This window comes from Pseudophryne corroboree, chromosome 1 (assembly GCF_028390025.1).
Source record: "Pseudophryne corroboree isolate aPseCor3 chromosome 1, aPseCor3.hap2, whole genome shotgun sequence".
NCBI lineage: Eukaryota > Metazoa > Chordata > Amphibia > Anura > Myobatrachidae > Pseudophryne > Pseudophryne corroboree.
This window is the reverse complement of record NC_086444.1, coordinates 418,437,166-418,451,987: the sequence shown is the minus strand read 5'-3', so window position 1 is coordinate 418,451,987 and position 14,822 is coordinate 418,437,166. Positions and strand designations below refer to the sequence as shown.

The 14,822-nt window shown below is 50.3% G+C and overlaps 1 protein-coding gene across 2 annotated transcripts in view; it reads right to left on the bottom strand.

Annotated features, from left to right (window-relative positions):
* NF2 (NF2, moesin-ezrin-radixin like (MERLIN) tumor suppressor) overlaps window positions 1-14,822 on the bottom strand; it is a 173,006-nt gene that overhangs the window by 113,540 nt on the left and 44,644 nt on the right. The window lies entirely within an intron of this gene.

The window sequence follows — 14,822 nt, the reverse complement described above, 5'->3', positions numbered from 1 at the left end:
TCTGTAGCACCGAATGAGAGAACTCCAGGTCCTCCTCAGCCAGGGTATCAAATTCGTAGAATTTTTCAAACGTGTTTGCCCCTGACCAAGTAGCTGCTCGGCAAAGTTGTAAAGCCGAGACCCCTCGGGCAGCCGCCCAAGATGAGCCCACCTTCCTTGTGGAATGGGCATTTACAGATTTTGGCTGTGGTATGCCTGCCACAGAATGTGCAAGCTGAATTGTACTAAAATCCAGCGAGCAATAGACTGCTTAGAAGCAGGAGCACCCAGCTTGTTGGGTGCATACAGGATAAACAGCGAGTCAGAGTTTCTGACTCCAGCCGTCCTGGAAACATATATTTTCAGGGCCCTGACAACGTCTAGCAACTTGGAGTCCTCCAATTCACTAGTAGCCGCCGGCACCACAATAGGCTGGTTCAGGTGAAACGCTGACACCACCTTAGGAAGAAATTGGGGACGAGTCCTCAATTCTGCCCTATCCATATGGAAAATCAGATAAGGGCTTTTACATGATAAAGCCGCCAATTCTGACACTCGCCTGGCTGAAGCCAAGGCCAATAACATGACCACTTTCCACGTGAGATATTTTAGATCCACGGTTTTTAGTGGCTCAAACCAATGTGATTTTAAGAAAACTCAACACCACGTTGAGATCCCAAGGTGCCACAGGGGGCACAAACGGGGGCTGAATATGCAGCACTCCTTTCACAATGCCTGAACTTCAGGTACTGAAGCTAATTCTTTTTGAAAGAAAATCGACAGAGCCGAGATCTGTACTTTAATGGAGCCTAGACTTAGGCCCATATTCACTCCTGCTTGCAGGAAATGTAGAAATCGACCTAGTGGAAATTCCTCTGTTGGGGCCTTTTTGGCCTCGCACCATGCAACATATTTCCGCCACATGCGGTGATAATGCTTTGCCGTAACATCTTTCCTGGCTTTAATAAGCGCAGGAATGACTTCTTCCGGAATACCCTTTTCCTTCAGGATCCGGCGCTCAATCGCCATGCCGTCAAACGCAGCCGCGGTAAGTCTTGGAACAGACAGGGCCCCTGCTGAAGCAGGTCCTGTCTGAGCGGCAGAGGCCATGGGTCCTCTGATATCATTTCCTGAAGTTCCGGGTACCAAGCCCTTCTTGGCCAATCCGGAACCACGAGTATCGTTCTTACTCCTCGCCATCTTATTATTCTCAGTACCTTTGGTATGAGAGGCAGAGTAGGGAACACATAAACCGACTGGTACACCCACGGTGTCACTAGAGCGTCCACAGCTATCGCCTGAGGGTCCCTTGACCTGGCGCAATATCTCTTTAGCTTTTTGTTGAGGCGGGACGCCATCATGTCCACCTGTGGCCTTTCCCAACGGTTTACCAACAGCAGGAAGACTTCTGGATGAAGTCCCCACTCTCCCGGGTGTAGGTCGTGTCTGCTGAGGAAGTCTGCTTCCCAGTTGTCCACTCCCGGAATGAACACTGCTGACAGTGCTAGTACGTGATTTTCCGCCCATCGGAGAATCCTTGTGGCTTCTGCCATTGCCATCCTGCTTCTTGTGCCGCCCTGTCGGGTCACATGGGCGACTGCCGTGATGTTGTCTGACTGTATCAGTACCGGCTGGTTTTGAAGCAGGGGTCTTGCCTGACTTAGGGCATTGTAAATGGCCCTCAGTTCCAGAATTTATATGTAGGGAAGTCTCCTGACTTGACCATAGGCCCTGGAAGTTTCTTCCCTGTGTGACTGCTCCCCAGCCTTGAAGGCTGGCATCCGTGGTCACCAGGACCCAGTCCTGTATGCCGAAACTGCGGCCCTCTAGAAGATGAGCACCCTGCATCCACCACAGTAGAGACACCCTGGTCCTTGGAGACAGGGTTATCATTTGATGCATTTGAAGATGCGATCCCGACCATTTATCTAAGAGGTCTCACGGGAAGGTCCTCGCATGGAACCTGCCGAATGGAATTGCTTCGTATGAAGCCGCCATTTTTCCCAGGACTCGTGTGCAACGATGCACCGATACCCTTTTTGGTTTTAGGAGGTCTCTGACTAGAGATGACAGCTCCTTGGCTTTCTCCTGCGGGAGAAACACTTTTTTCTGTTCTGTGTCCAAAATCATCCCCAGGAACAGTAAGCGAGTAGAAGGAACCAGCTGTGACTTTGGAATGTTCAGAATCCAGCCATGCTGTTGTAGCACCTCCTGAGATAGTGCTACTCCGACCAGTAACTGCTCCCTGGACCTTGCCTTTATAAGGAGATCATCCAAGTATGGGATAAATAAAAAACTCCCTTTTTTTTTGAAGGAGTATCATCATTTCTGCCATTACCTTGGTAAACACCCTCGGTGCCGTGGACAGTCCAAACGGTAGTGTCTGGAATTGGTAATGGCAATCCTGTACCACAATCTGAGGTACTCCTGGTGAGGAAGGTAAATAGGGACATGCAGGTAAGCATCCTTGATGTCCAGGGATACCATGTAATCCCCCTCGTCCAGGCTTGCAATAACCGCCCTGAGCGATTCCATCTTGAACTTTGTTATGTAAGTGTTCAAGGATTTCCATTTTAAAATGGGTCTCACCGAACCGGCTGGTTTCGGTACCACAAACAGTGTGGAATAGTAACCCCGTCCTTGTTGAAGTAGGGGCACCTTGACTATCACCTGCTGGGAATACAGCTTGTGAATTGCCTCTAGCACAGCCTCCCTGCCTGAGGGAGTTGTCGGCAAGGCAGATTTGAGTAAACGGCGGGGGGGGAGACGCCTCGACTTCCAGCTTGTACCCCTGAGATACTACTTGAAGGATCCAGGGATCCACCTGTGAGCGAGCCCACTGATCGCTGAAATTTTTGAGGCGGCCCCCCACCGTACCTGGCTACGCCTGTGGAGCCCCCGCGTCATGCGGTGGACTCAGAGGAAGCAGGGGAAGAATTTTGATTCTGGGGACTGGCTGCAGGTGCAGCTTTTTCCCTCTTCCCTCGTTTGACCCGCCTGCTTTTTTGAAGCCGAAAGGACTGTACCTGATAATACAGTGCGTTTCTTAGGCTGTGAGGAAACCTGAGGTAAAATATTTTCATCCCAGCTGTTGCTGTGGATACGAGGTCCCAGAGACCATCCCCAACCAATTCCTCACCCTTATAAGGCTCTATGTGCCTTTTAAAGTCAGCATCACCTGTCCAGTGTCGGGTCTCCAATACCCTCCTGACAGAATGGACATTGCAATAATTCAGGATGCCAGCCGGCAAAATATTCCTCTGTGCATCCCTCATATATAAGACGACGTCTTATGTTCGCAAAATAGTATCCCTGTTTGAAAGGGGTACAGACCACGCTGCAGCAGTCTGCAGGTCTCAGTCTAGTACCTGAGTGTGTAATTACAGACTTCAGGATAGCCTCCTGCTATTTATCAGCAGGTACCTTCAAAGTGGCCGTATCCTAAGACGGCAGTGCCACCTTGACAAACGTGTGAGCGCCTTATCCACCCTAGGGGATATCTCCCAGCGTAACTTATCCTCTGGCGGGAAAGGGTACGCCATCAGTAACTTGTTAGAAATTACCAGTTTCTTATCGGGGAAACCCACGCTTTTTCACACTTCATTCACTCATTTGATGGGGGAACAAAACACTGCCTGCTTTTTCTCCCCACACATAAAACCCTTTGTTTTTAGTGGTACTTGGGTTAATGTCAGAAATGTGTAACACATTTTATATTGCCGGGATCATGTAACGGATGTTCCTAGTGGATTGTGTATATGTCTCAACCTCGTCGACACTGGAGTCAGACTCCGTGTCGACATCTGTGTCTGCCATCTGAGGGAGCGTTGATGGCCTTTGAGACGTCTGGGCAGGCGCGGGCTGAGAAGCCGGCTGTCCCATAGCTGTTACGTCATCCAGCCTTTTATGTAAGGAGTTGACACTGTCGGTTAATACCTTCCACCTATCCATCCACTCTGGTGTCGGCCCACAGGGGCGACATCTCATTTATCGGCATCTGCTCCGCCTCCACATAAGTCTCCTCATCAAACATGTCGACACAGCCGTACCGACACACCGCACACACACAAGGAATGCTCCAATGAGGACAGGACCCACAAAAGCCCTTTGGGGGGACAGAGTGAGAGTATGCCAGCACACACCAGAGCGCTATATAATGCAGGGACTAACTGAGTTATGTCCCCTATAGCTGCTTTTATATAATTTATACTGCGCCTAAATTTAGTGCCCCCCCTCTCTGTTTTAACCCTGTTCTGTAGTGTAGACTGCAGGGGAGAGCCAGGGAGCTTCCCTCCAACGGAGCTGTGGGGGAAAAATGGTGCCAGTGTGCTGAGGAGATAGGCTCTGCCCCTTTTTCGCGGACTTTTCTCCCGCATTTTTATGGAATCTGGCAGGGGTTAATATACATCCATATAGCCCTGGGGGTTATATGTGATGTATTTTTGCCAGCCAAGGTGTTTATATTGCTGCTCAGGGCGCCCCCCCCCGGCGCCCTGCACCCATCAGTGACCGGAGTGTGTGGTGTGCATGAGGAGCAATGGCGCACAGCTGCAGTGCTGTGCGCTACCTTGGTGAAGACTGATGTCTTCTGCCGCCGTTTTTCCGGACCTCTTCTTGCTTCTGGCTCTGTAAGGGGGACGGCGGCGCGGCTCCGGGACCGAACACCAAGGACTGGGCCTGCGGTCGATCCCTCTGGAGCTAATGGTGTCCAGTAGCCTAAGAAGCCCAATCCGGCTGCAAGCAGGCGAGTTCGCTTCTTCTCCCCTTAGTCCCTCGCTGCAGTGAGCCTGTTGCCAGCAGGTCTCACTGAAAATAAAAAACCTAAATCTATACTTTCTTTCTAAGGGCTCAGGAGAGCCCCTAGTGTGCATCCAACCTCGGCCGGGCACAAGATCTAACTGAGGCTTGGAGGAGGGTCATAGTGGGAGGAGCCAGTGCACACCAGGTAGTCATAAATCTTTCTAGAGTGCCCAGCCTCCTTCGGAGCCCGCTATTCCCCATGGTCCTTACGGAGTTCCCAGCATCCACTAGGACGTTAGAGAAAAAAGGTTTCTATATTTGTAACTTGCACTCTCATTTATATAATTTCTCTTACGTCCTAGAGGATACTGGGGTACACATTAGTACCATGGGGTATAGACAGGTCCACTAGGAGCCCTGGGCACTTTAAGAAATCAATAGTGTGCACTGGCTCCTCCCTCTATGCCCCTCCTACCAGACTCTGTTTAGAAAATATGCCCGGAGGAGCCGGTCATGCCTTGGAGAGCTCCTGAAGAGTTTTCTACATTTATTTTTTCTGTTTATGTTCAGACAGCGCTGTTTGGCAACAGCCTGTCTGCTTTGTGGGACTTAGGGGGTAGCACGGCCCAACTTCCTGGAGAGTTAATGGTCCCATTTCTCTGCTGACAGAACACAGCTCCTGAGGAAGCCATTAGCAAGCCACACCACGGCGCAGCGTACCCTCCCGCAGCACACCGCCACCCCCTAACAGAGCCAGAAGTGTGGTGAGTACAGCGCCGGCGTCCCAGTTAGCGGGTCGCCAGCGGGAATGGCAGCACAAGGGTAGGAGTGCAGCTCTGTGTACAGGCTGTGCTCCAGGGGACTCACATGACAAGCAGTGTTGTGTGGCACGCTGATGAGGGGCGCGCTGAGTCACCGTTGATACCCACACTGGCTAACACATCATATCAGGGGTTTTAACCCTTTGTTATACAAATTATACCTCAGGCCAGTATAATAAAAGTGCGGGAAGCCGCGCGCCATTAAGGGGGCAGGGCTTCACGCTGAGCGGATCCAGCAGCTCACCAGTGCCATTTTCCCTTTGCAGCTGAGACTGACCGGATCTACAGAGAAACGCAGCTCCTCCACAACGACTCCACGTCTCCTCAGCGGGACCAAGGGGTCTTAGTGAGGGAGGGGAGCAGTGTTAGGATACTAAGCCCTATTAAGGTGCTTAGTTATGGCGACCCAGTTGAGTTTTGCTTATGTTAAAGGGTCGCTGTGTGGCTGGCTCAGGCTTCTGTGTCTCCCTGAGTGAGTGAGTGAGTGAGTGAGTGAGTGTGTGTGTGTGTGTGTGTGTGTGTGTGTGTGTGTGTGTGTGTGTGTGTGTGTGTGTGTGTGTGTGTGTGTCCCTTCACAACCATGTCCAGGAACTGCGTTTCATGCACAGCAGTGTGTCTTTCCTCTCCTAGGAACTCACTACCCTGTACTCAGAATAGTGCTCACTCTCAGGCCAGTGGGGTAGAACCCCCATGGTTAGCTTCCATTAAAGGGATGACATCTAATATTTCTACAAAAATATCTAATAATGGAAAGGAGACAATTCTTAGGCCAGTCTATGGATGACCTGATGAATAGAGATTCAGCTCCCATCCCTGTGTCTCATCCCTCGCCATTTGCCCACAAAAGCGTACTCTGGCCCAGATCATGCAGGATGATACTGATCCGGATACATCAGAGTCGGAGGAGGGTGAAGTGGATGAGAGTGTCAGGGATGCTGCCCTCTCATAGGGAATACAGGCCCTTATAGAGGCCATCAGAAATGTCCTGCACATTCCTGACAAGGCTGCGGAGGTGGAAGAGGAATCTTATTTTAGTAAGGTCAGGTAACCTAATTGACGGCTTAGATTCCTTACCCAGGTGGGAGATTATTTTACTCCTACAGCATATTCAGGATTCTGCTAACTTTAAGGAGGAGGCCTTAAAGGAAATTGGTTTGCTCAACGCATGCACCACTGCCATGGTAGTGTCAGCACACAGAGGCTTGTGGCTACGCCAGTGGACTGTGGATGCGGATTCTAGGAAAGGCATGGAAAGCCTACCGTTCACGGGTGATGCTCTGTTTGGAGATGAACTGGATACGTGGATATCCAAAGCTACGGCGGGTAAGTCTACATACCTTCCTTCCGCTGCAACCCCAGCTAGGAAAACCTACTCTGCTCCAACTCTGCAGTCCTTTCGGACAGCAAAATTTAAAGGAAAATCGAAGGGTTCTTCTACAACCTTCAGAGGCGGTAAAAGTAAACCAAACAAACCCGATGTTGCCCCAGAACTGCTTCCTCAAAGCCTTCAGCATGACGGTGGACTGCACTGCCTAGAAGACAGGCAGGTGGGAGCCCGGTTACGTTATTTTAGTCACATATTGGCGACATCATGCCACGATCCCTGGGTCAAAGATTTTATCGCACAGGGATACAGACTGGAGTTTCAGGAACACCCACCTCCCAGATTCTTCAAATCTGGTTTACCAGCTTCTCCAGAAGCAGGTTTGACTTTGCAGGCAGCAATTCAAAAACTGGTACAAACTCAGGTCTTTGTTCCAGTTTCACTACACCTACGAAACAAGGGTTATTACTCCAACCAGTTTGTAGTACCGAAACCGGACGGTTCGGTAAGGCCCATTTTAAACTTCAAGTCACTGATCCCATACTTACGGGTGTTCAAATTCAAGATGGAGTCTCAGAGTGGTGATCTCAGGTCTGGAGGAGGGGGGAAATTCCTGGTGTCTCTCGACATCAAGGATGCGTACCTTCATATTCCGATTTGGCCACCTCATCAGGCATATCTAAGGTTTGCACTGCAGGACTGTCACTACCAGTTTCAGGCCCTGCCATTTGGCCTCTCCATGGCACTGAGGGTTTTCACCAAGGTGATGGCAGAGATGAGGTTTCTCCTCCGTAAACAGGGAGTGAACATCATACCAGACCTGGACGACCTGCTGATAAAAGCGCCTTCCAGGGAGAGGTTGTTGGACAGCATTGCCCTTTCAACCAGACTTCTCCAGGATCACGGATGGATTCTGAACCTGCCAAAATCCCACCCGGACCCAACATGGAGGCTTCCGTTCCTAGGAATGATCCTGGATACAGAGGAACAAAAGGTGTTCCTTCCGTTTGAAAAGGCATTGGTAATCCAGTCAATGGTGCGGGAGGTCCTAAAACCAACCCGGATATCGGTGCATCTGTGCATTCGCCTTCTGGGGAAGATGGTAGCCTCTTACGAGGCTTTGCAGTACGGAAGATTTCATGCCAGGCCATTCCAGCTGGATCTGTTGGACAAATAGTCCGGACTGCATCTTCACATGCACCAGAGGACACGTCTGAAGCCAGGATTTCTCTTCTGTGGTGGCTCCAGACTTCTCACCTGACGTAGGGTCGATAATTCAGGATTTAAAATTGGATTCTGCTAACCACGGACGCAAGCCTCAGAGGTTGGAGAGCAGTCACCCTAGGGGAACAGTTCCAAGGAAAATGGTCAAGTCAGGAAGCCATTCTTCCAATCAACATTCTGGAACTAAGGACCATCCACAACACCCTTCTACAGGCATCGCATCTTCTTCAAGATCAAGCCATTCATGTTCAGTTGGACAATGTGACGGCAGTAACGTACATAAACCAACAGGGCAGAGCAGAGCAGCAATGTCAGAGGTGACAAAGATTCTCCTCTGGGCAGAAAGACTTACACCTCTGCTACCTCAAAGTCCTTGGATGTTGTGAGGGCTTTGAAGATCTATGTGAAGCGGACAGCTCGCCACCCGGTTTGGGAGCTTTGGTACATCCCCATGGTACTAATATGGACCCCAGTATCCTCTAGGACGTAAGAGAAAATAAGATTATAATTACATAACCGATAAATAATTTTCTCGTAGTCCATAGAGGATACTGGGCACCCGCCCAGTGCGTCGTGTTTCCTGCACGGTTACTTCGTTAAGTAATGTTGTTGGTTCAGCTGTTGCTGTTTCTGTTCAATTTTGGTTATCATGGCTTTCCTCTTGTTGTGTGTGTGCTGGTTCGAATCTCACCACTGTTCTGTTAAATTCTTCCTCAGGATATGTCCGCCTCCTCGGGCACAGTTTCTAGACTGAGTCTGGTAGGAGGGGCATAGAGGGAGGAGCCAGGGCACACTATTGATTTCTTAAAGTGCCCAAAGCTCCTAGTGGACCCATCATTACCCCAAGGTACTAATGTGGACCCCAGTATCCTCTACGGACTACGAGAAAAGGATTTACCAGTAGGTAATTAAAAAATAAGAATTTACTCACCGGTAATTCTATTTCTCGTAGTCCGTAGTGGATGCTGGGACTCCGTAAGGACCATGGGGAATAGCGGCTCCGCAGGAGACTGGGCACAACTAAAACAAAGCTTTAGACTAACTGGTGTGCACTGGCTCCTCCCACTATGACCCTCCTCCAGACTTCAGTTAGGATACTGTGCCCGGAAGAGCTGACACAATAAGGAAGGATTTTGAATCCCGGGTAAGACTCATACCAGCCACACCAATCACACCGTATAACTCGTGATACAATACCCAGTTAACAGTATGATAACAACTGAGCCTCTCAACAGATGGCTCAACAATAACCCTTTAGTTAGGCAATAACTATATACAAGTATTGCAGACAATCCGCACTTGGGATGGGCGCCCAGCATCCACTACGGACTACGAGAAATAGAATTACCGGTGAGTAAATTCTTATTTTCTCTGACGTCCTAAGTGGATGCTGGGACTCCGTAAGGACCATGGGGATTATACCAAAGCTCCCAAACGGGCGGGAGAGTGCGGATGACTCTGCAGCACCGAATGGGCAAACTCTAGGTCCTCCTCAGCCAGGGTGTCAAACTTGTAGAATTTAGCAAATGTGTTTGACCCCGACCAAGTAGCTGCTCGGCAAAGTTGTAAAGCCGAGACCCCTCGGGCAGCCGCCCAAGAAGAGCCCACCTTCCTCGTGGAATGGGCTTTCACTGATTTAGGATGCGGCAGTCCAGCCGCAGAATGTGCAAGCTGAATCGTACTACAGATCCAGCGAGCAATAGTCTGCTTTGAAGCAGGTGCACCCAACTTGTTGGGCTCATACAGGATAAATAGCGAGTCAGTCTTTCTGACTCCCGCTGTCCTGGAAACATAATTTTTCAGGGCCCTGACTACGTCCAACAACTTCAAAGCCTCCAAGTCTTTAGTAGCCGCAGGCACCACGATAGGTTGGTTCAGATGAAAGGCTGATACCACCTTAGGGAGAAATTGGGGACGAGTCCTCAATTCTGCCCTATCCATATGGAAAATCAGATAAGGGCTTTTACATGACAAAGCCGCCAATTCTGATACACGCCTGGCCGAAGCCAAGGCAAACAACATGACCACTTTCCACGTGAGATACTTCAATTCCACGGTTTTAAGTGGCTCAAACCAATGTGACTTTAGGAAATCCAACACCACGTTGAGATCCCAAGGTGCCACTGGAGGCACAAAAGGGGGCTGAATATGCAGCACTCCCTTAACAAAAGTTTGAACTTCAGGTAGTGAAGCCAGTTCTCTCTGGAAGAAAATCGATAGAGCCGAAATCTGGACCTTAATGGAACCCAATTTTAGGCCCATAGTCACCCCTGACTGTAGGAAGTGCAGGAAACGGCCCAGCTGAAATTCCTCCGTTGGGGCCTTCCTGGCCTCACACCACGCAACATATTTTCGCCATATGCGGTGATAATGGTTTGCGGTTACTTCTTTCCTAGCTTTAATCAGCGTAGGAATGACTTCCTCCGGAATGCCCTTTTCCTTCAGGATCCGGTGTTCAACCGCCATGCCGTCAAACGCAGCCGCGGTAAGTCTTGGAACAAACAGGGCCTTTGCTGCAGCAGGTCCTGTCTGAGCGGCAGAGGCCATGGGTCCTCTGACATCATTTCTTGAAGTTCCGGGTACCAAGCTCTTCTTGGCCAATCCGGAACAATGTGTATAGTTCTTACTCCTCTTCTCCTTATTATCCTCAGCACCTTTGGTATGAGAGGAAGAGGAGGGAACACATAAACCGACCGGTACACCCACGGTGTCACTAGAGCGTCCACAGCTATCGCCTGCGGGTCTCTTGACCTGGCGCAATATCTTTCTAGCTTTTTGTTTAGGCGGGACGCCATCATGTCCACCTGTGGCCTTTCCCAACGGTTTACAATCAGTTGGAAGACTTCTGGATGAAGTCCCCACTCTCCCGGGTGGAGGTCGTGCCTGCTGAGGAAGTCTGCTTCCCAGTTGTCCACTCCCGGAATGAACACTGCTGACAGTGCTAACACATGATTTTCCGCCCATCGGAGAATCCTTGTGGCTTCTGCCATCGCCGTCCTGCTTCTCGTGCCGCCCTGTCGGTTTACATGGGCGACTGCCGTGATGTTGTCTGACTGGATCAGTACCGGCTGATTTTGAAGCAGGGGTTTTGCCTGACTTAGGGCATTGTAAATGGCCCTCAGTTCCAGAATATTTATGTGTAGGGAAGTCTCCTGACTTGACCATAGTCTTTGGAAGTTTCTTCCCTGTGTGACTGCCCCCCAGCCCCGAAGGCTGGCATCCGTGGTCACCAGTACCCAGTCCTGTATGCCGAATCTTCGGCCCTCTTGAAGATGAGCACTTTGCAGCCACCACAGCAGAGACACCCTGGTCCTCGGAGACAGGGTTATCAGACGATGCATCTGAAGAAGCGATCCTGACCACTTGTCCAACAGGTCCCACTGAAAGGTTCTCACATGGAACCTGCCGAATGGAATTGCTTCGTAGGAAGCTACCATCTTTCCCAAGATCCGCGTGCAGTGATGCACCGACACCTGTTTTGGTTTTAGGAGGCCTCTGACTAGAGATGACAGCTCCTTGGCCTTCTCCTCCGGGAGAAACACTTTTTTCTGTTCTGTGTCCAGAACCATCCCCAGGAACAGTAGACGTGTCGTAGGGACCAGCTGTGACTTTGGAATATTTAGAATCCAGCCGTGCTGTTGTAGCACCTCCCGAGATAGTGCTACCCCGACCAACAACTGCTCCCTGGACCTCGCCTTTATCAGGAGATCGTCCAAGTACGGGATAATTAAAACTCCCTTCTTTCGAAGGAGTATCATCATTTCGGCCATTACCTTGGTAAATACCCTCGGAGCCGTGGATAGACCAAACGGCAACGTCTGGAATTGGTAATGACAATCCTGTACCACAAATCTGAGGTACTCCTGGTGAGGATGGTAAATGGGGACATGCAGGTAAGCATCCTTTATGTCCAGTGATACCATGTAATCCCCTTCGTCCAGGCTTGCAATAACCGCCCTGAGCGATTCCATCTTGAACTTGAATTTTTTTATATATGTGTTCAAGGATTTCAAATTTAAAATGGGTCTCACCGAACCGTCCGGTTTCGGTACCACAAACATTGTGGAATAGTAACCCCGTCCTTGTTGAAGTAGGGGCACCTTTACTATCACCTGCTGGGAATACAGCTTGTGAATTGCCTCTACCACTGCCTCCCTGCCTGAGGGAGTTGTTGGCAAGGCAGATTTGAGGAAACGGCGGGAGGGAGACGTCTCGAATTCCAGCTTGTACCCCTGAGATACTACTTGAAAGATCCAGGGATCCACCCGTGAGCGAGCCCACTGAACGCTGACATTTTTGAGACGGGCCCCCACCGTACCTGGCTCCGCCTGTGGAGCCCCAGCGTCATGCTGTGGACTTAGAGGAAGCGAGGGAGGACTTTTGCTCCTGGGAACTGGCTGTATGCTGCAGCTTTTTCCCTCTACCTCTGCCTCTGGGCAGAAAGGACGCACCTTTAACCCAATTGCCCTTATTGGGCCGAAAGGACTGTACCTGATAATACGGTGCTTTCTTTGGCTGTGAGGGAACATGGGGTAAAAATGTAGACTTCCCAGCTGTTGCTGTGGAAACGAGGTCCGAGAGACCATCCCCGAACAACTCCTCCCCCTTATAAGGCAAAACTTCCATGTGCCTTTTAGAATCTGCATCTCCTGTCCACTGCCGAGTCCATAACCCTCTCCTGGCAGAAATGGACATTGCACTTATTTTAGATGCCAGCCGGCAAATATCCCTCTGTGCATCCCTCATGTATAAGAGTGCGTCTTTAATATGCTCTACGGTTAGCAATATAGTGTCCCTGTCTAGGGTATCAATATTTTCCGACAGGGAATCTGACCACGCAGCTGCAGCACTGCACATCCATGCTGACGCAATAGCTGGTCTCAGTATAACACCTGTGTGTGTATATATAGACTTCAGGATAGCCTCCTGCTTTCTATCAGCAGATTCCTTCAGGGTGGCCGTATCCGGAGACGGTAGTGCTTCTTTGACAAGCGTGTGAGCGCTTTATCCACCCTAGGGGATGTTTCCCAACGTGACCTATCCTCTGGCGGGAAAGGGTACGCCATTAGTAACCTCTTAGAAATTACCAGTTTCTTATCGGGGGAAGCCCACGCTTCTTCACACACTTCATTTAATTCCTCAGATGGAGGAAAAACAACTGGTAGTTTTTTCTCTCCAAACATAATACCCTTTTTTGTGGTACCCGGGGTAACATCAGAAATATGCAACACATTTTTCATTGCCTCAATCATATAACGTGTGGCCCTATTGGAAGGTACATTAGTCTCATCGTCGTCGACACTGGAGTCAGTATCCGTGTCGACATCTGTGTCTGCCATCTGAGGTAGCGGGCGTTTTAGAGCCCCTGATGGCTTTTGAGACGCCTGGGCAGGCACAGGCTGAGAAGCCGGCTGTCCCATATTTGGTATGTCGTCAAACCTTTTATGCAAGGAGTCGACACTGTCGCGTAATTCCTTCCACAGAACCATCCACTCAGGTGTCGACCCCGCAGGGGGTGACATCACATTTATCGGCATTTGCTCCGCCTCCACATAAGCCTCCTCATCAAACATGTCGACACAGCCGTACCGACACACCGCATACACACAGGGAATGCTCTGACAGAGGACAGGACCCCACAAAGCCCTTTGGGGAGACAGAGAGAGAGTATGCCAGCACACACCAGAGCGCTATATAACACAGGGATCCCACTATAAATGAGTGTTTTTTCCCTTATAGTTGCTTATATTATATATATACTGCGCCTAAATTTAGTGCCGCCCCTCTCTTTTTTACCCTTATGTAGCTTGACACTGCAGAGGAGAGCCAGGGAGCGTCCTTCCAGCGGAGCTGTGAGGGAAAAATGGCGCCAGTGTGCTGAGGGAGATGGCCCCACCCCTTTTCCGGCGGACTTCTCCCGCTTTTTCTGGAATTCTGGCAGGGGTATTTTTACACCTATATAGCCTTCCTGACTATATATGGTGTAGATTTGCCAGCCAAGGTGTCTTATATTGCCCTCAGGGCGCCCCCCCCCCAGCGCCCTGCACCCATCAGTGACCGGAGTGTGAGGTGTGCATGAGGAGCAATGGCGCACAGCTGCAGTGCTGTGCGCTACCTTGTTGAAGACAGAAGTCTTCTGCCGCCGATTTTCCGGAACACTTCTTGCTTCTGGCTCTGTAAGGGGGCCGGCGGCGCGGCTCCGAGACCGAACATCGAGGTCGGGTCCTGTGGTCGATCCCTCTGGAGCTAATGGTGTCCAGTAGCCTAAGAAGCCCAAGCTACCACCAGTTAGGTAGGTTCGCTTCTTCTCCCCTTAGTCCCTCGCTGCAGTGAGTCTGTTGCCAGCAGATCTCACTGTAAAATAAAAAACCTAAAATATACTTTCTTTCTAGGAGCTCAGGAGAGCCCCTAGTGTGCATCCAGCTCAGCCGGGCACAAGATTCTAACTGAAGTCTGGAGGAGGGTCATAGTGGGAGGAGCCAGTGCACACCAGTTAGTCTAAAGCTTTCTTTTAGTTGTGCCCAGTCTCCTGCGGAGCCGCTATTCCCCATGGTCCTTACGGAGTCCCAGCATCCACTTAGGACGTCAGAGAAATAGGATTTTGATACCTACCGGTAAATCCTTTTCTCTTAGTCCGTAGATGATGCTGGGGATACCATAAGAACCATGGGGTATAGACGGGATCCGCAGGAGACATGGGCACTTTAAGACTTTGAAAGGGTGTGAACTGGCTC